Below are 14,659 nucleotides of genomic sequence, written 5' to 3'. Positions count from 1 at the left end.
TGCCATTGACGATTGTTGCCTATTTTTCATGTTTTGCATGGTGGGTACCCTTATACACTTATAGTGCATACATATATATTTATGTATATACATAGTTAGGGCGTCCGACAGTCGCTTAGTGGGCGACATATATCATTTGGTTGGCAATAAGTTGCCGACAAAGTGTTGTATTGCCATTGCCACTGCCATTACAACAATAGCGAATAAAGTTTGATTGCAGTGTTGCGCTCGGTTGCGCTTTTTATGTTGTTTGTTAGATGATTTTCTGCTGCAGTGTTATTTTTTTCTACTTACTAAGACAAAGCCTTAAAATGTTGCGAATTTGGTGTGAAAATTTGAGATAGGTGCAGAAAGTTTGATAAGTTGTACATACCGGGGACCCAGGGTACCCGTCAATATCCAAATTACGAAAAATTAAAATAACGGATATCACGTGGTAGGTATTTACTGAAAACGCCCCGGTTTTAGTTCCATCACAGCATTTTTATACCCGAGCGCACTTGTGCACAAGGGTAGATATTATAACTTTGTTCACATAACGGTTGTTTGTAACAGGCAAAACGAATTGAGATAGATATAGACAAATGTCTACATAAATGATCAGGATGAAAGGAGAAAACGGTTAAGCGGCGAGTGTCTATCCGTCCGTCCGTCTGTGCACACGATAACTCGAGTAAAAATTGAGACATCTTAACGAAACTTGGTACGTGCACTTCTTTCGGGCGTAGGACGCTGGCAAATAAAAATTCATTCCGACTAAACTATATCAAAATTCACGCATTTATTTTCCTAGACAAATGCAGAAATATATATTACATAAGCTGTTGTTAAAAATTTTCGTCCACGAGGCGCAGAAGTTGCTTAAATGTTCAATTGTTCATAAAAAAATTATTGAAAGGCAAAAAAAATATATTTGTAACGCAAATAATTTCATTGTATGTATAGTTTAGTATTTTTTAAACTGCACTCTAAAAAACTTTTAAATTCGGACACTCACTTTCAGAGAAAAATAGAAATTTCCAAAACACTGCAAAAATTTTCAACTGTTGATTAAAAAAAAAAACTATTTGGAACAAAGTTTACACAGTGTACTTTTCGACTACAAAACTCGGCGCTGCCTGAATATCATTGAAAAACAATCTTGGTAAATTCGGGGCCCACTTGAGGAAACCTTACCCAATATTAAATGAAAATGCCTCTAGGGTAAATCATTGCATATATCCCTCTTAATAATGGGTTATGCGCTGGGCTTGGAACTCGCCAGAAAAATATATATGCAGGAATAAAACAAATATTACCGCGGAACAATCCACCTCTGATTTACGAATATTCACCTGGACATTCTCGTTCAATGTATGGCTAGTATCACGGCAATGAACTGCCAGGATCCGCAACGAACCTAAACTCAACAATATTCACCTCATTTATGAACACACCTCGAAGGACGATAAGGCCAAGGAGCAATTACGAGCGCCTAAAAGAAGCAGAGTAGAGGTGTCACTGCCAAAGTTCTAAAATTATATTTGGCGACTTTAAAGCCCAAAGTGGCCAAGATGAAACTTTTGGTCCAACATGGTACGGAATATGGTAATTAGTAGAACCAGACACCAGCAAAAAAAAACCCATAAAGCGATTTTGTTGTCTCCTGATCGAATAAGAAAAAGGCAGATTGACTACTTTGGTGTAAACCAAATACACGCTTCGATCGTTCCATTCCATGGATGACTATTTTGTTGCAGCTAAAATTGGAAATAGTTTCATTTCGTAGTCATTCGAATTATAGGCCAGGATCAGGTTAGAGGCAATGCCAAAAACTTGCTAATAGTTGCTGAGTATAGGAATAACATTTTTCTTTTAATTTGGATAAGAATCCATTATGATAAAAAAAATGATTTTCAAAACTGGTTTGGAAATAAATTACCAATAACATTCCTCGTTTGCTTTCAATATCATTTGCTACATTAATGCGCACTAATGTGTAATTATATTTATTGGTAATAAAGTGCAATTTTACTAAGGTCAGTTAATAATCAATAAAATTAATTTTTCTGACCAATCAATACTTACATTTATGGCTACGTAAAAATTAACGCGCGCAAAGATTATTATAATAAAAATATGAATTGTAAATAGTATCACCTTTCATAGCATTTGAAGGAATTCAAGGGGCCTTCTACGCGAAATCTTGAAAACTTTATGCGCACATACTAAATTTTTAAGCTTTTCCTAATAGAAAATTTTACGTGGCTATTAAAGATGGAAATGCCTGGAGTGCGTGAAACAGAAAGTGCTACGGCATTTTGTGTGTGTGTTTTTTTCCAGAACATTCGCCTTTAAGCAACAAAAAACAAAAAATACTGCTGCCGCCTCAGCTGCTGTTAAAAGTCATGTAAATTCTGGAAAAATCAGTTATCGAAAAAGTTTCTTGAGGTGCAGGGAATACGTAGCCAGTAAAAGGCGTATCCCAGCAGTCGCCGAACTGTACATAAACTTAATTGGCGGCAGCGGTGCACCAGCAGTGAATAGCGCTATTAACAGTTAGCCAATTGCGCACAAACAACAACAACACCTAGAGGTAATTGTTGGAAGCTAGTAAAGAGAAGCATTTGGTGAGTCGGCAGCGGTAAGCAGCCTTACAGTCAGTCATTTCTGCAGCAGCAGCAGCAGCAGACGCAACACAAACACTCATTAGGCGCATTTACATGCATGCAGGGCGTCGCCGCCGGTCGCTATCTTCATTGAATTTTGCTTAAAGAAACTTTTTTTCGTTTAGCTTGGCGCTGCTGGCGCGTAACCTGACTGGGAAATTTCGACGCGCACTTACCGCTACGCACTGTTAACTGGGCTCTCCGCCCGTGTGCTGTTCACTGATAGTTGCATACGCACCGAGCCATGTGTGTGTTTGTATATTCGTGCGTATAGTAATTTGCATTTAAGTGCAAATGTTGTGTGCGGCTTATATTGAAATTGAAAACTCATCAAACGGTGAAATGGTAATTACAGCTGTGCGCCAGCGGCAATGCGAAACGGTGGAATATAATCACAGTAGCACATATACCTAGTGGAATACAAAAAAAAAATATTTACACTCACTGACAAGTATCTACATACATATGTATCTTGGCTGAGTGCATGCGAGAAATAAAAAAAAGGAAATAAAATATTTTCACACTAATACGGTAGACAAACGGGCTCGATTATTTGCATAACCAGCCTTAATTTGCTTTAACTCATGCATTTTCCTCTTTAAAATGAGCATAAGCAGCCAAACAAATGCACGAAATTTTTGGGAATTAACTCGGATCCGGGGAATTTTCGATGACAACACTGGTAAAAACGGCCAGTTGTTGTCTTTTGTACAAGTAAGCAAACGAAGCAGTCGAGTTTCGCGTACGCGGTAGCCGAGTGGTGAGAGTTGCGAGCTACAAGCCTGTAGCTGCCAGGTTCGATACTCGGTTGGAGCGATTGCGAAAAATTTTTTTGTTTTTATTATTTATTTTATATTTTTTTATTTTATTTTATTTATATATTTAATTTTACTTTATTTTATTTTCATTTGCTTTATTTTATATCACATTTCTTATTTTACTATTAGTTAATTTTAATTTTTAGAGATGAATTTTGTTAAAAATTCAACAACAACTAACTGAAAGTAACTTGAAAAAAATATAGAACTTATAAAAAAAGAATGAAAAAGAAATAAAAAAAGTATACTGGCCGTGGGACTCGAACCCACGACCTTGCAGCTGGTTTATTCGCATTACTGCCGTCTGTAAGGGTAAAATTTTAATTTGCATTTATGCTTATTAATTCAAATTAATTTTCTCCGTCTGTCTACCATATAAGTCTGGGCTGTTAATGTTTGTAATTTCTAAATACTATGCGTTCAGCTAACTCTAAAAATATTTACGCATCATGTTGCACGATAGTATGTGAGAGAAATGTTAAAAAGAATTAAACGGCAAAAAACAATGAAGTTATTTTACTTTCCTTGCTGAGTAATGCTCTAATGTTGCTACTATTTCGCTAATTTCAGCACTTGTCCCTATCTCATGACCTTTATATGTTTTGCTGTTCATCGAATTCGCGTTCGAAGTTACTTAAGTGCTACTGTATCAAAAATTCGGAAGGAAGTTTTTGAGAATTCAATAACTAATTGCATCATTAGGAGCTTCAAATATAATAAAATGCAAATTTTTTGCAGGTTCGTTTCAAAAGTCTTTTGTTTTCTCTTGAAAATTCACTAAACAAATGACTGAGCTTAACATATAGATAGTAGTTAATTACATACGAATAAATATAAGGTCTGGTTCAAATATTGGCATAAATTAAGCGCATAATTTTGGCACTAGATCGAGTTCATTTTCCATGTTGATATTCGATTTCGTTTCGGCACCAGATCGGGAGAAAATTCGATTATGGCATGCAAATTGATAATTTTCAACACTCTGCCACAAAGCTTGTACGTTATTTTTAGTTATCTTCTAATTATGAAAGCGAAACTTTCGCTGCATCATAACAACTAATCATTGACAAGAATAGATAAAATCGATTTATATAATATGTTGTTGTATACTGTAAGTATCCATTATGAATTTTTAAGAACTTAATTGCACCCTGCAAAAATAAAATTACAATTATATTAAACACTAAAAGGGTTGTTCATATCGTACCACGTATCCGCCAAATGCAATGCTACTACATAGGAGATGACGTAGAAAAACTAATATTTGGCTATCGCAAAAGAAAATATAGAAAAAACGCCTTTTCTTAACAACGGTCGCTCCTTGGCAGACAATGACCAACCTCCGAGTGTATTTCTGCCATGAAAAGGCTCCTTATATAATCCTTATCCGTTCATAAGTGCCAAAATAATAATATTATTCAAATGTTCGGCTTATAAGGAAAAAATAAATAAACCAAGGCATTTTTGGCGAGAGAAAAATGATCATGCTTTAAAATAAAATTAAATTTTTGTATTACCTGTGTGGGAAGAAAAAGCATTGAATTTAAAACTTTTTACAAAGAACGCGATGGATTACTAAATGAAATGTAAAATATTATAACTAGTCAATTGGTAAATATCCTGAAATCCTTGTCAGATTATTTTTCTGATGGTGGTAGTGATATCGATTAGGTACAAAATATAGACTTCTTCTACTTCTTGATTGTGGTTTTAACCGCCGAAGCGTTTCTGACCTAGTCCAAGTACTTACGTAAAATATAGCCATAGGTTATCTGGACGTATCGTACGTATCGAGTGGTAAGTACATATCTCGGGAGCTCTGCGGTCCGATTGAGTTGGGTGAAAAGATGGGCGCCGTGCTTTTAAATGTGAACGAGAGAGGGTCCGAACATAATGACTATTGATGAAAACTGTCTTGGAAAATTCACTATGAAGGAAATGTTCTACAACTAAGTGATACATACCAATCTATTTCCTTTTTCACCGAGACTCAAATTTTAAAATAAGTTTTTATTAGCAATTTTTATGCAAAATGAAAAAAATAACAATTATTTCCGATTTTTATATTAGAAACAAAAAAAAATAACAATTATTTTTGATTTTTATTTTAGAAATGCAAAATAACAATAATTTTTTATTTTTATGTTATATGTGTTAGATAATAGATATTGAAGACTTTTATTTATAAAAGTCATCAATAAAAATCTGTCATTGACTTTTACTTTTAAAAGTCATCAATACAAATCAGTCACCGAATTTTATTTTTTAAATCATTCATAATAAAGTCATTAACTTTTTTCGCAGCTAAGCAGTTGTTGGGAAACAAAAGTTTACTAAGACTTATACAATGAATTTTAATAGTATGATTTAAAAAATTAAAGTCACTGAATGATTTTTATTGATGAATTTTATAAATAACAGTCTTCAATAACTGTTATCTAAGACATATAATATAAAAATCAAAAATAACTATTATTTGCAGATTATTTAGATAAAAACTAAAAATAACGGTTATTTTGGATTCACAAAATAAAAATCAGAAGTATCTGTTACTAAAGGAGTAATTAAGGAAAAGTCAAAAAATAATTGTAAAAGACCCATTTTCATAATAAATGTTGTAACTGTTACGGCCCCTGGAAAGAAATAGAATAGGGTTAAATAACTGGTTCCCAACCACCAAACTAAATAAATTATGGGCAACAACAACAATTCCTTTTTTGTGGCGTTTTTTGCTAAATCTTATATAGCTTGCGAGAAAATTAGCAGTGACCATTTGCCTTAAATATTTATTTTACAAGCCAATTTTATAAAAATTTCGAATAAATAAACTAGAAGCAAATATTTCTATCTTCTCATAAAGTTACATAATAAGCATCACCAGCACACGTGCTCGTATTTTCGAATTATTATTCGTACCAAGTGACATGCATGAGTAGACTTAAATAATAGTGAGAAAAATAAACTCCAGCACTAATGTTTGTACTATGTGGCTAAGTAGAGATGTATGTTTGCAGCTGCATTTAACTACAACCAATTCGAAGCACCTACAAATTTGCAAATCAAATGCAATCGCATCTTCTTTCATTCCTTATTTTTTTTTTTTTTAGTCTTTTTAACCAGAAATGAAATAATTCAAATTAGCAGTGGCATCTCGGCAAGTGGCAGTGGCAACATTACGTATTACAGTTTGCAAACGTTATATGTAGACGGCAACAGCTACCGAGGGCAGCTAGAATTACTTACTTTGCATACTCGCATTGCCTAGCTCGACACAGGCATGTACGAGTGAATACTTCACCGTCTTTTACTTGACTGACTTTTTCTATCTTTTTTTTTTTGTGCTTTGTCCCTTTTGCAATTAGAAAATGCTAACTAAGTCTGCAGTTGAGTGCATGCATATATACATACATACTACATACCGACATTGCACTGATTTGCATTGCACGATTCTCAACTTAATTTAACATAAAGTAAACAACAGCAGTTAACAAGTCAAAGAAGATGTTGTTTCCAGTATCCGACTAACAAAACATTTCCAGCATCGTCGCTATCGTTGCCAACCCCCGCTACAGTTGGCTTCCTTGCTTTGGCAAGCAGCGGATGTAATAAAAGCTGTGCTTTATTACTTCACCAGGATTTTAACTACATATAAGCTGACTAACAGTCTAACACTCGCAGCAACAACAATTTTGCGGTGCGCGCTTGCTTTTTAAAGCAACTATTATATCGCGGGTTAGGTAAGAACTTTTCGAAGCGCAGTAAGTTTAAGTTAGGAAGACATGTATGAAAAGTTCCTTACTTCCACTCGAAGACATTGTGGTTTGTTGTGAGTGAGTGCCAGGAGTAGGCACCTTCTTCCATCCGGAGCTCTGTCTCAAGCTCATAATTCCACCAAGCCGGCTTGGGTTTTGCTCGGCAATGAATTATAGGACGGAAAAGTTCAAAACATTCGATCAATACTTTCATTTCCACATCGTCTCGATCTTCTTTTTGTTCCCGATCTTTTCTTGGGAAAAGCTTCGGAAATTTGGGAGGTGCTATTGAGCAAAAAGGTTCGAACCCCAGTGTTAGTGTTTTTGGTGTGGCTTACCGGTGACCTAAATTCCCAAAGGTTTTGATTTAAAAAGGTATTGTATGACTGAGCGTCGCTCGTCTATCGGCTCGCCTCCCACCTCCGTTGCTTTGGATGAGGGTTCTGATGCGAATTATATAAAAAATACTATGTGGCTTTATGTCCGATAGATCAGTGGTCAGTAATCGTGCGATTTTATCCTACTTTTGTTGAGTTTAGTTATTTAAACAAGCTAATTTAAGACTTCCCTCCGTATTTCTGCCATGGGTGAAATCATATCTTTCATCCCGCAGCTGTGTTGTTATTGTCGATAATGCCTCCTCGCGTTCCCTTATTGCCTTTTTTGCTATTGCTATTTTATTATTTTTATAAATGATATATTTAATTGTTTCGAGTATTAAAAGTCTTTACTTTATACCGATGACTTTTAGAATTGATTTCCACCAAGCCTTAACTGAAGTTCATGCCTGTTGGAAAAAGTAGACTACAACTCGAAGGGAGTAATTCCACCTATTAAACAGAAGAAGAAAACGAAATAAAAAAAGCAAAAATTAAGTAACGAACCTTGCCAATAACCCCATATTAAAAGTCTTGGGACTTATCTGAGCTCTTGACTGTATTTTTTACAGTTTTTCGAGGTCTCATAAGACCAGCTGCCGCTGCGGGTTCGAAAGAGACAAATAAATGGAATATCTCAACGTGGTAAGCTCACCCCACGTGCTCTTCTCCATTTCTATTTATTTCTTTGTTTTGCACTAAAGCCATCCAAACACAACTGATATACGCTGAAATGAAATAGTAATCTTAAAAGAATCAACGAAAAAAAAAATAACAAATCAACTTAATTAAAAGCAGCAAGATTTGCAAATTCAATGAAGTTAGGATGAAAATCAACTCTTCCAGCAGTGGCTGCGATGTAGAGTATACAAGTAGGCAGCAATAAAAAAAAAATAACTTACAGTTGAATGAGGTCCTTAGAAAGACTACATTTAAGTGCTATCATCACCTCCCTCATCGCCGCCCACTTGCTTCAAATGTCTATGTGACTACATGTTGCTGCATTGGCCACTGACTGCATGCAACTTCATTGCGCCTTGGCATTCTAAATTAGTTGCATTCACTCGACAGTAACATTTGAGGAAATGAAGAAATTCAGCTGTCGTGTCAAAGGAAAAGAAGAAAACGGTATGCAAAAATGGTATGCAATGAAAAAAGAACAACAACATTAAATAACACAGACAATACAAAAAATTGGACTTAGACACACGAGGGTAGTTTAAGAAGTCAGAGAATTTTCAATGATGTAGATGTATTTTGTCGTGAAAAATTATTTATTTTTTAGTGTGGTTATGTAAATATTAGTTTAGAATATTTAATCCGGTTTTCTTTTTATCCCAAGTTTCTTAACGATACCCAAATCTTGTACCACCGAGCCATTTCTTCAGGTAAAAAAAAAAATATGTCGTATGAGGGTAAAGATGGGGAATACGCTTCATGCGAAGGCATTGCTCTGGTGCATCAGTACAAATTTCTTCGCTAAATGCATTCAGTATTAGTTCAAATCAATGCCAAACCTATCCAAGTTTTTAGTACGAGCTTAGGTTAATTTTGATTGAAATGGTTGGCACAACCAGGATCGCCCCTTTACCATAAGGATCAATTTTCATATATCACTAGGCGCGGTAACTGCTAAGGTACGTATGTATTGTGAAAAACGTGGTGGATATCAGTCCCGAAGAGCTCATTCGGACTAGTTTGAAAGCGATAGCCGAGGAAAAGCAATGACTGTACCTCATTGCCCTTTAATCAATTGCGACAGTGAGCATTTGGTGTGATATTTATTCTTACGACGTAAGTGCCAACTGGACTGTATCAAAAATTGACTCACCTTTGGAATTTGTGTGCTGACTACTCCGTATATTTTGGATTTGACCTTAAAATAGTCCTGCGGTACTCTCATATAATGTGACATCTGCCAGATGGAAAACTTCGCACACAGAGTTTTTCGCTTTAGCTTTGAAGTGACCAGTCATAGGTATGATATCGTAAATGACCGAAGATAGTGGTCTAGCCCAATAGCCATTCTGTTCTTTTTGCCTCTCGTCTTAGCAACGATTACTCCTACCAGCCCGAAATTTTAAGCCGTGCGGCCAATGTTTAATCTCACAATGTTTCCATTGCAGAAATAAGATAAAATCAAAATCTTAATTTCATTTTTGAGTATCGCAGAGACACTTATTCTACCGGGGTCTTTCGTCGCCATCAGCTAATACTTCCTTGTCTAGAGTCCAAGGAAGGTTCAAGGTGGGGCAAAAGATTGTCGGATGCAATCCTTGCGTGCTGGAGGTTAATCTTTCACAGTCGAAAATCCGCCCAAGACCAAGACACGGCTACCTGAGTCCGATATAACCGAGAGGGAGTCCACTTCGATGTTAGTGAAGGCTTCTTACCGTTCCTCGGCTTCCGACGCCTTAGATAGCGAAGATTTTGGTTATCATACGAATGTCCAAAATGGCCTTTCTCGTTAGAATCGCTCACCATTTAGGTCTAGCAGGAGGCTCCCGATCCAGTCTTGGACCATTCCCTTAAGACCGCCAACGATACTGCCTGTGCTGTCTTCCCAAAAGACTTCGGCGATCGCCGCTTGAAGTTGAGCAACGTTGGAAGCCAGATTCAACGCCTCCGTGGCAATGAGATCATCCGCTGTGAAATAGCTAGCCTTAAGATTCGTCTTCAGTTCCCTCTGCTGCTCGGAGTAGTTCTTGTTGTTTTCTTGTTGTTCATCTACCAACTTAACGGCGATAGAACGTACTCTCAGAGCTGCCAGGATTTTAACGGTATGGGGGGCAGTTGTATCATTAGCCTACCAGCCATTTCTGTTGAGTCCCACCTCAACATACTCACGTGGTATCAGCTCAGAGATTACACTGACTCAACACACTGTACTCGTAATCGGTAAAAAGTAGTGAAGGAGTACGGTTAGCTAAATCTTAACAACCGCCTAGAACGAAGTCAGCTAACTAACAGCACTAAACTCAACGCTTCTGTTGCTTCCTTACGCCCATTTGTGTTACTGCATGCGCCTATGCAGGTGCTCATATTTGTGCGCGCGTATGCGTTGTACATTTTGCATGTTTACCAGTCGTTGTTCTAATTGCAAATAGGTCGCTTTGTTAGCGGCCGTGGTGGCGGCGGTGGCGTCGGCAACAACAGTTTGCATGCCACAACTATCACTAGTCGCTTGCTTGCCATCTATCTGTCTAAGCATTTGGCCTCGGCTGCGCATCCTCCTCCCCTACCACCCATCATCATCATCGCGCAGATTATCTAACTTCATTTGATGTTATCTCAGCAGCGTTTGCTAGCTTGCAGTTCCATGCTTAGGTACTTTAAATACCTGCCAAGTGCTGCAATCTGCAGCGGATTGATGGGTAGATGCCATGAAAATCGGACAAGATAATCTCTAGCAGTTACGCCCAGTAATGAACTGCCACAAAAAAGGTGGAATAAGAAATTTTAAGAGCAAAGAAAATCCCTAGTTATGCAGAACATCTAATTTTGAGGTAATAGTTCGCATGAGTTGCTTTGCATGTGCGAGCGTTTTTGATGTATTTAGTTCTTGCCTTTGTGTCTTAGATTAAATTGCATTTCTCGAGAAGTACATTTCGGTATAGTGATAAGTGTTGTTTGTTCACTGAAGATCTCCTAACATGGAAATGAACTTGTTAAAATTGCTGTTGGTAATAAAATAATAAAACTTGTAAATGCAGGAATTTCAACTTTGTAGTTTCGACTGACACGCGTCTGCCTTATTAGTCGAAATTGAGTTTGCAAGTAAAATAATGAATGGGAAGTCATTTTTGTGTACCTGTGTAGAATGGCAGAAGTAATACATATAACTTTGCGGACGATACTTAGTTAGGTTTTCGAATAAAAAATTAATCTGCGATACGTCGCTTTTTACATAAAAAGCTAAGCGGGCGGGTTGCTTAATATACAGCTTAAGGTTGTGCTGAAAAATGTTACAGCTGCAGCTCACTTGGTTTTACCGAATGCTACAGGGTTATGCTTATCATGTTGATGCTCTTACTCAGATAGCTATCTTAACTGAGAGACTGGCTCTATATTTTTTTTCTGTGGAGTTCTGGGATATAAATTACATCTAAGGACATGTGATACATTATAGTTAAATATAGAGAACAACTTATGTATCTTTCGTAGATAGTCTTTAAATGAAAGACTATAGTTTTAGTATCATACAAATGCCATATTGTATTTTTATTTTTTTATTTTATATAAACGTAAAGAGTTGATTTAATAAGTTTTTGAAATGTAGAAGCTCTTCTATAAAATGCTTTAAAACTTATTTGCTGTAAATATATAAGGCACAATTAACTAGTTGACTAAGTGAAAGTTGACTGTTAAATAAGTTAGAGATTCTCTTCGAAAATAATTTGGAGAACAATTTTCTTAAACTTCATTAAATTGAACTATCACTTTTAACCCTTTTAAAATTTGTTTATAACTACAGCTTACTTAAATCGTCTTTCGTTTGATTTTGAATTCTCAAACAGGTTGCCTATCTCTTAAAAAATCGTTTCGATTAAATAAAGCTTTCTTTCTTTAGTAGGCAGTAAAGAAAATGATCTTCGTGCCTCTAGTAGCGGTAATAGGCGGTAGATTAGCCGCAGGTGTACTCCCTTTACCTACAGTCTACAACCGATCTCAAATTTTCCGAACTAATGTTCGCGGGATACGGGGTACTAGTGACGGAAATCTTAACCCACAGAACATGACCGGCGATGATACTAAATGCAATAATTTCCATGAGGTATATAGCTAAATGCGATGGTTTCAAGGGATACAGTTCATAAAACGTGAGCTACATATCTACATATATACCTACTCACCGAAAAACATATGAGGCATTGCAATGTAACGGGGGAACATTTTAACTAATTTGTCCTCGAACTTCAAGTACTTTCTCTTTAACCATTCATTTTGCAAGTTTAAAACTGTTAAAACTTTAAGTCGGATATCCTTGCAGGAAAAATTATCATTTGCCAAGAGTGACGGGTGGGACAAAGATGACACCCGCCTCACTGAATTGCTGCATTCGTTTCCCAATTTTAGACAAGCTATAAATATTTAGTTCATAGCGGCTTTCCCTTTCTATTTAGTAGAATTTTATTTTAATATAATAAATTGTGTGACGGGTGGAACGAGTTGCTATTGGGAATACATAGTTCGTGAGTGAAATGAGCACTACTAGTTTACCAAGTATCCGCCAAGTACCCAAGTAGAAGCTCTACTTCGTCAATAAGTCGAAGGGGATGACTTTTCACCAAAAGACTCAGTATATGCTGATGAAATCTGTGATTACGAGAAATGTAATATGTATGTAAGTAACACACGACGGAATTTTTTATCCAAGCCATCACAACTACACTGTTCGATCAACTTTCAAAAATGAGACGTCAAATTAAAGGAATTGAGCTATTGATGTGTAGATTCTAATTTTTGGAAAAGAGTTGCCACCATTTTTAAAAATTAAATTCAAAATATTTGAAAATTTAAGTCAACTATTAAAATATGGGTACAAACAGTTCCTATCAATATAATGGTTTTGTATTTGTTACCACATTTCCCAAAAAAGTTACCAGATTCAACAAAAATTTACCAAACTTATTTCTTGTACGGAACTAAATATACTTATACACATACACACATGTATGTATTTCAGGAGACAGAATCTCTAACACATATCGTTAGGTCAGTTATTGAAAAGCAAGAACTCCATATCATGCTTTTCAGGTGTTCAAAGCTTTTCATCCTTTCAGCCACCCTGGTCAGCTATGTTTTTTAATAAGCTGCGAAAATCCTTTAAAATTTGTCATATGGAGTTTTCTAACTTAAGTCTGGCAAAAAAATTTATAAATAATATTGTGCAAACCTTAAAAAGGGATTATGATTGAAGATTAAAAAAAAATTTTTTTTTAATTTGTTTTCAAATTTCTCGTTTGAGGTAAAATATTTTAACCGAAGTTTAACATTTTCGAGCTCTGAGCGTAATTAGAACCATAAAACATAGCTAAGTAGCTAAGTTCAACCAATGATTTGAGTATACTTTTAAATATAGATAAGTTAACGGCCCTTAGAATAAATAAAAGAAAACTCAAGTTAAAATTCAATAAAAATGATAAGACTAAGTTTTAACAAAATCTATTTCGACTTAAACGTATTCCAAAAAAATGTATATATTTACTAATGCTTATGCACATACATATGTACATATGTTCGTATATCTAATGTCAGACGAGTATTTAAAAAAGTCCAAAAAACTACGCCTCCCATTGCCCTCATTCACACGTTCGTTGCATTCCCTAGAAGTCAAGTACTCACTTCAATTGTTAGAGGCAAATAATAATCTTCCCAATAAGTCATTGAGAATCGTGCTACAACCAATTATGGTGACAACTACAACAACGACAGCAACAATAACAACAACATCAAAAAACACTATCTATTGCATGAAGAGTGCTGCTTTAATGATTACCAAAGCGAACTTTTCAATAGTTTAGTAAACAAACGTGTTTACGATCATACAATAACGACAGATGAATGTTTGTACATATCTGTAAACGTGTATGTTTGTGTATATTAAGCATATAGCAAGTGCCTTCGTTTGTTGCATGTTGCCCACTATCTCTAACGACAGACAGCCAACCAACAAATGCCGACAGCAAAAGCGACAACAGCAACCTTAAAAAGGTGACACATCGCGCTAAACAACAAACACACACACATATACGCCGTTATTGGCATACATATATATCCTTACCTGCATCAATGTTGCATGCAACACGACTAAGACGTGCAATGATAAATTATGTCTATAAAGTGAAATTTTTGGCTTTTTTCACCCTTTTTTACTTAACTATTACTTTGCTGTCTTTGTTGTTATCTATGCCATTATTATTCGTCGACAATTGCTGTTAAGATAAATTGCGAGGCAAAGCTGCCAAACACCGCCGCACGGAACAAACACTCAACAACATGGCGACAACAACGTGGGCGCAGAATGGAAGGCAGCTACAAAAAGTTGCTTGGCTTGGCTGGGC

The sequence above is a fragment of the Rhagoletis pomonella genome, unplaced genomic scaffold (assembly GCF_013731165.1).
Source record: "Rhagoletis pomonella isolate Grant_MI unplaced genomic scaffold, Rhpom_1.0 Rhpom_scaffold_00006, whole genome shotgun sequence".
Classification (NCBI taxonomy): Eukaryota; Metazoa; Arthropoda; class Insecta; order Diptera; family Tephritidae; genus Rhagoletis; species Rhagoletis pomonella.
The sequence above is the reverse complement of the archived record's forward strand: the minus strand, read 5'-3'. Positions refer to the sequence as shown.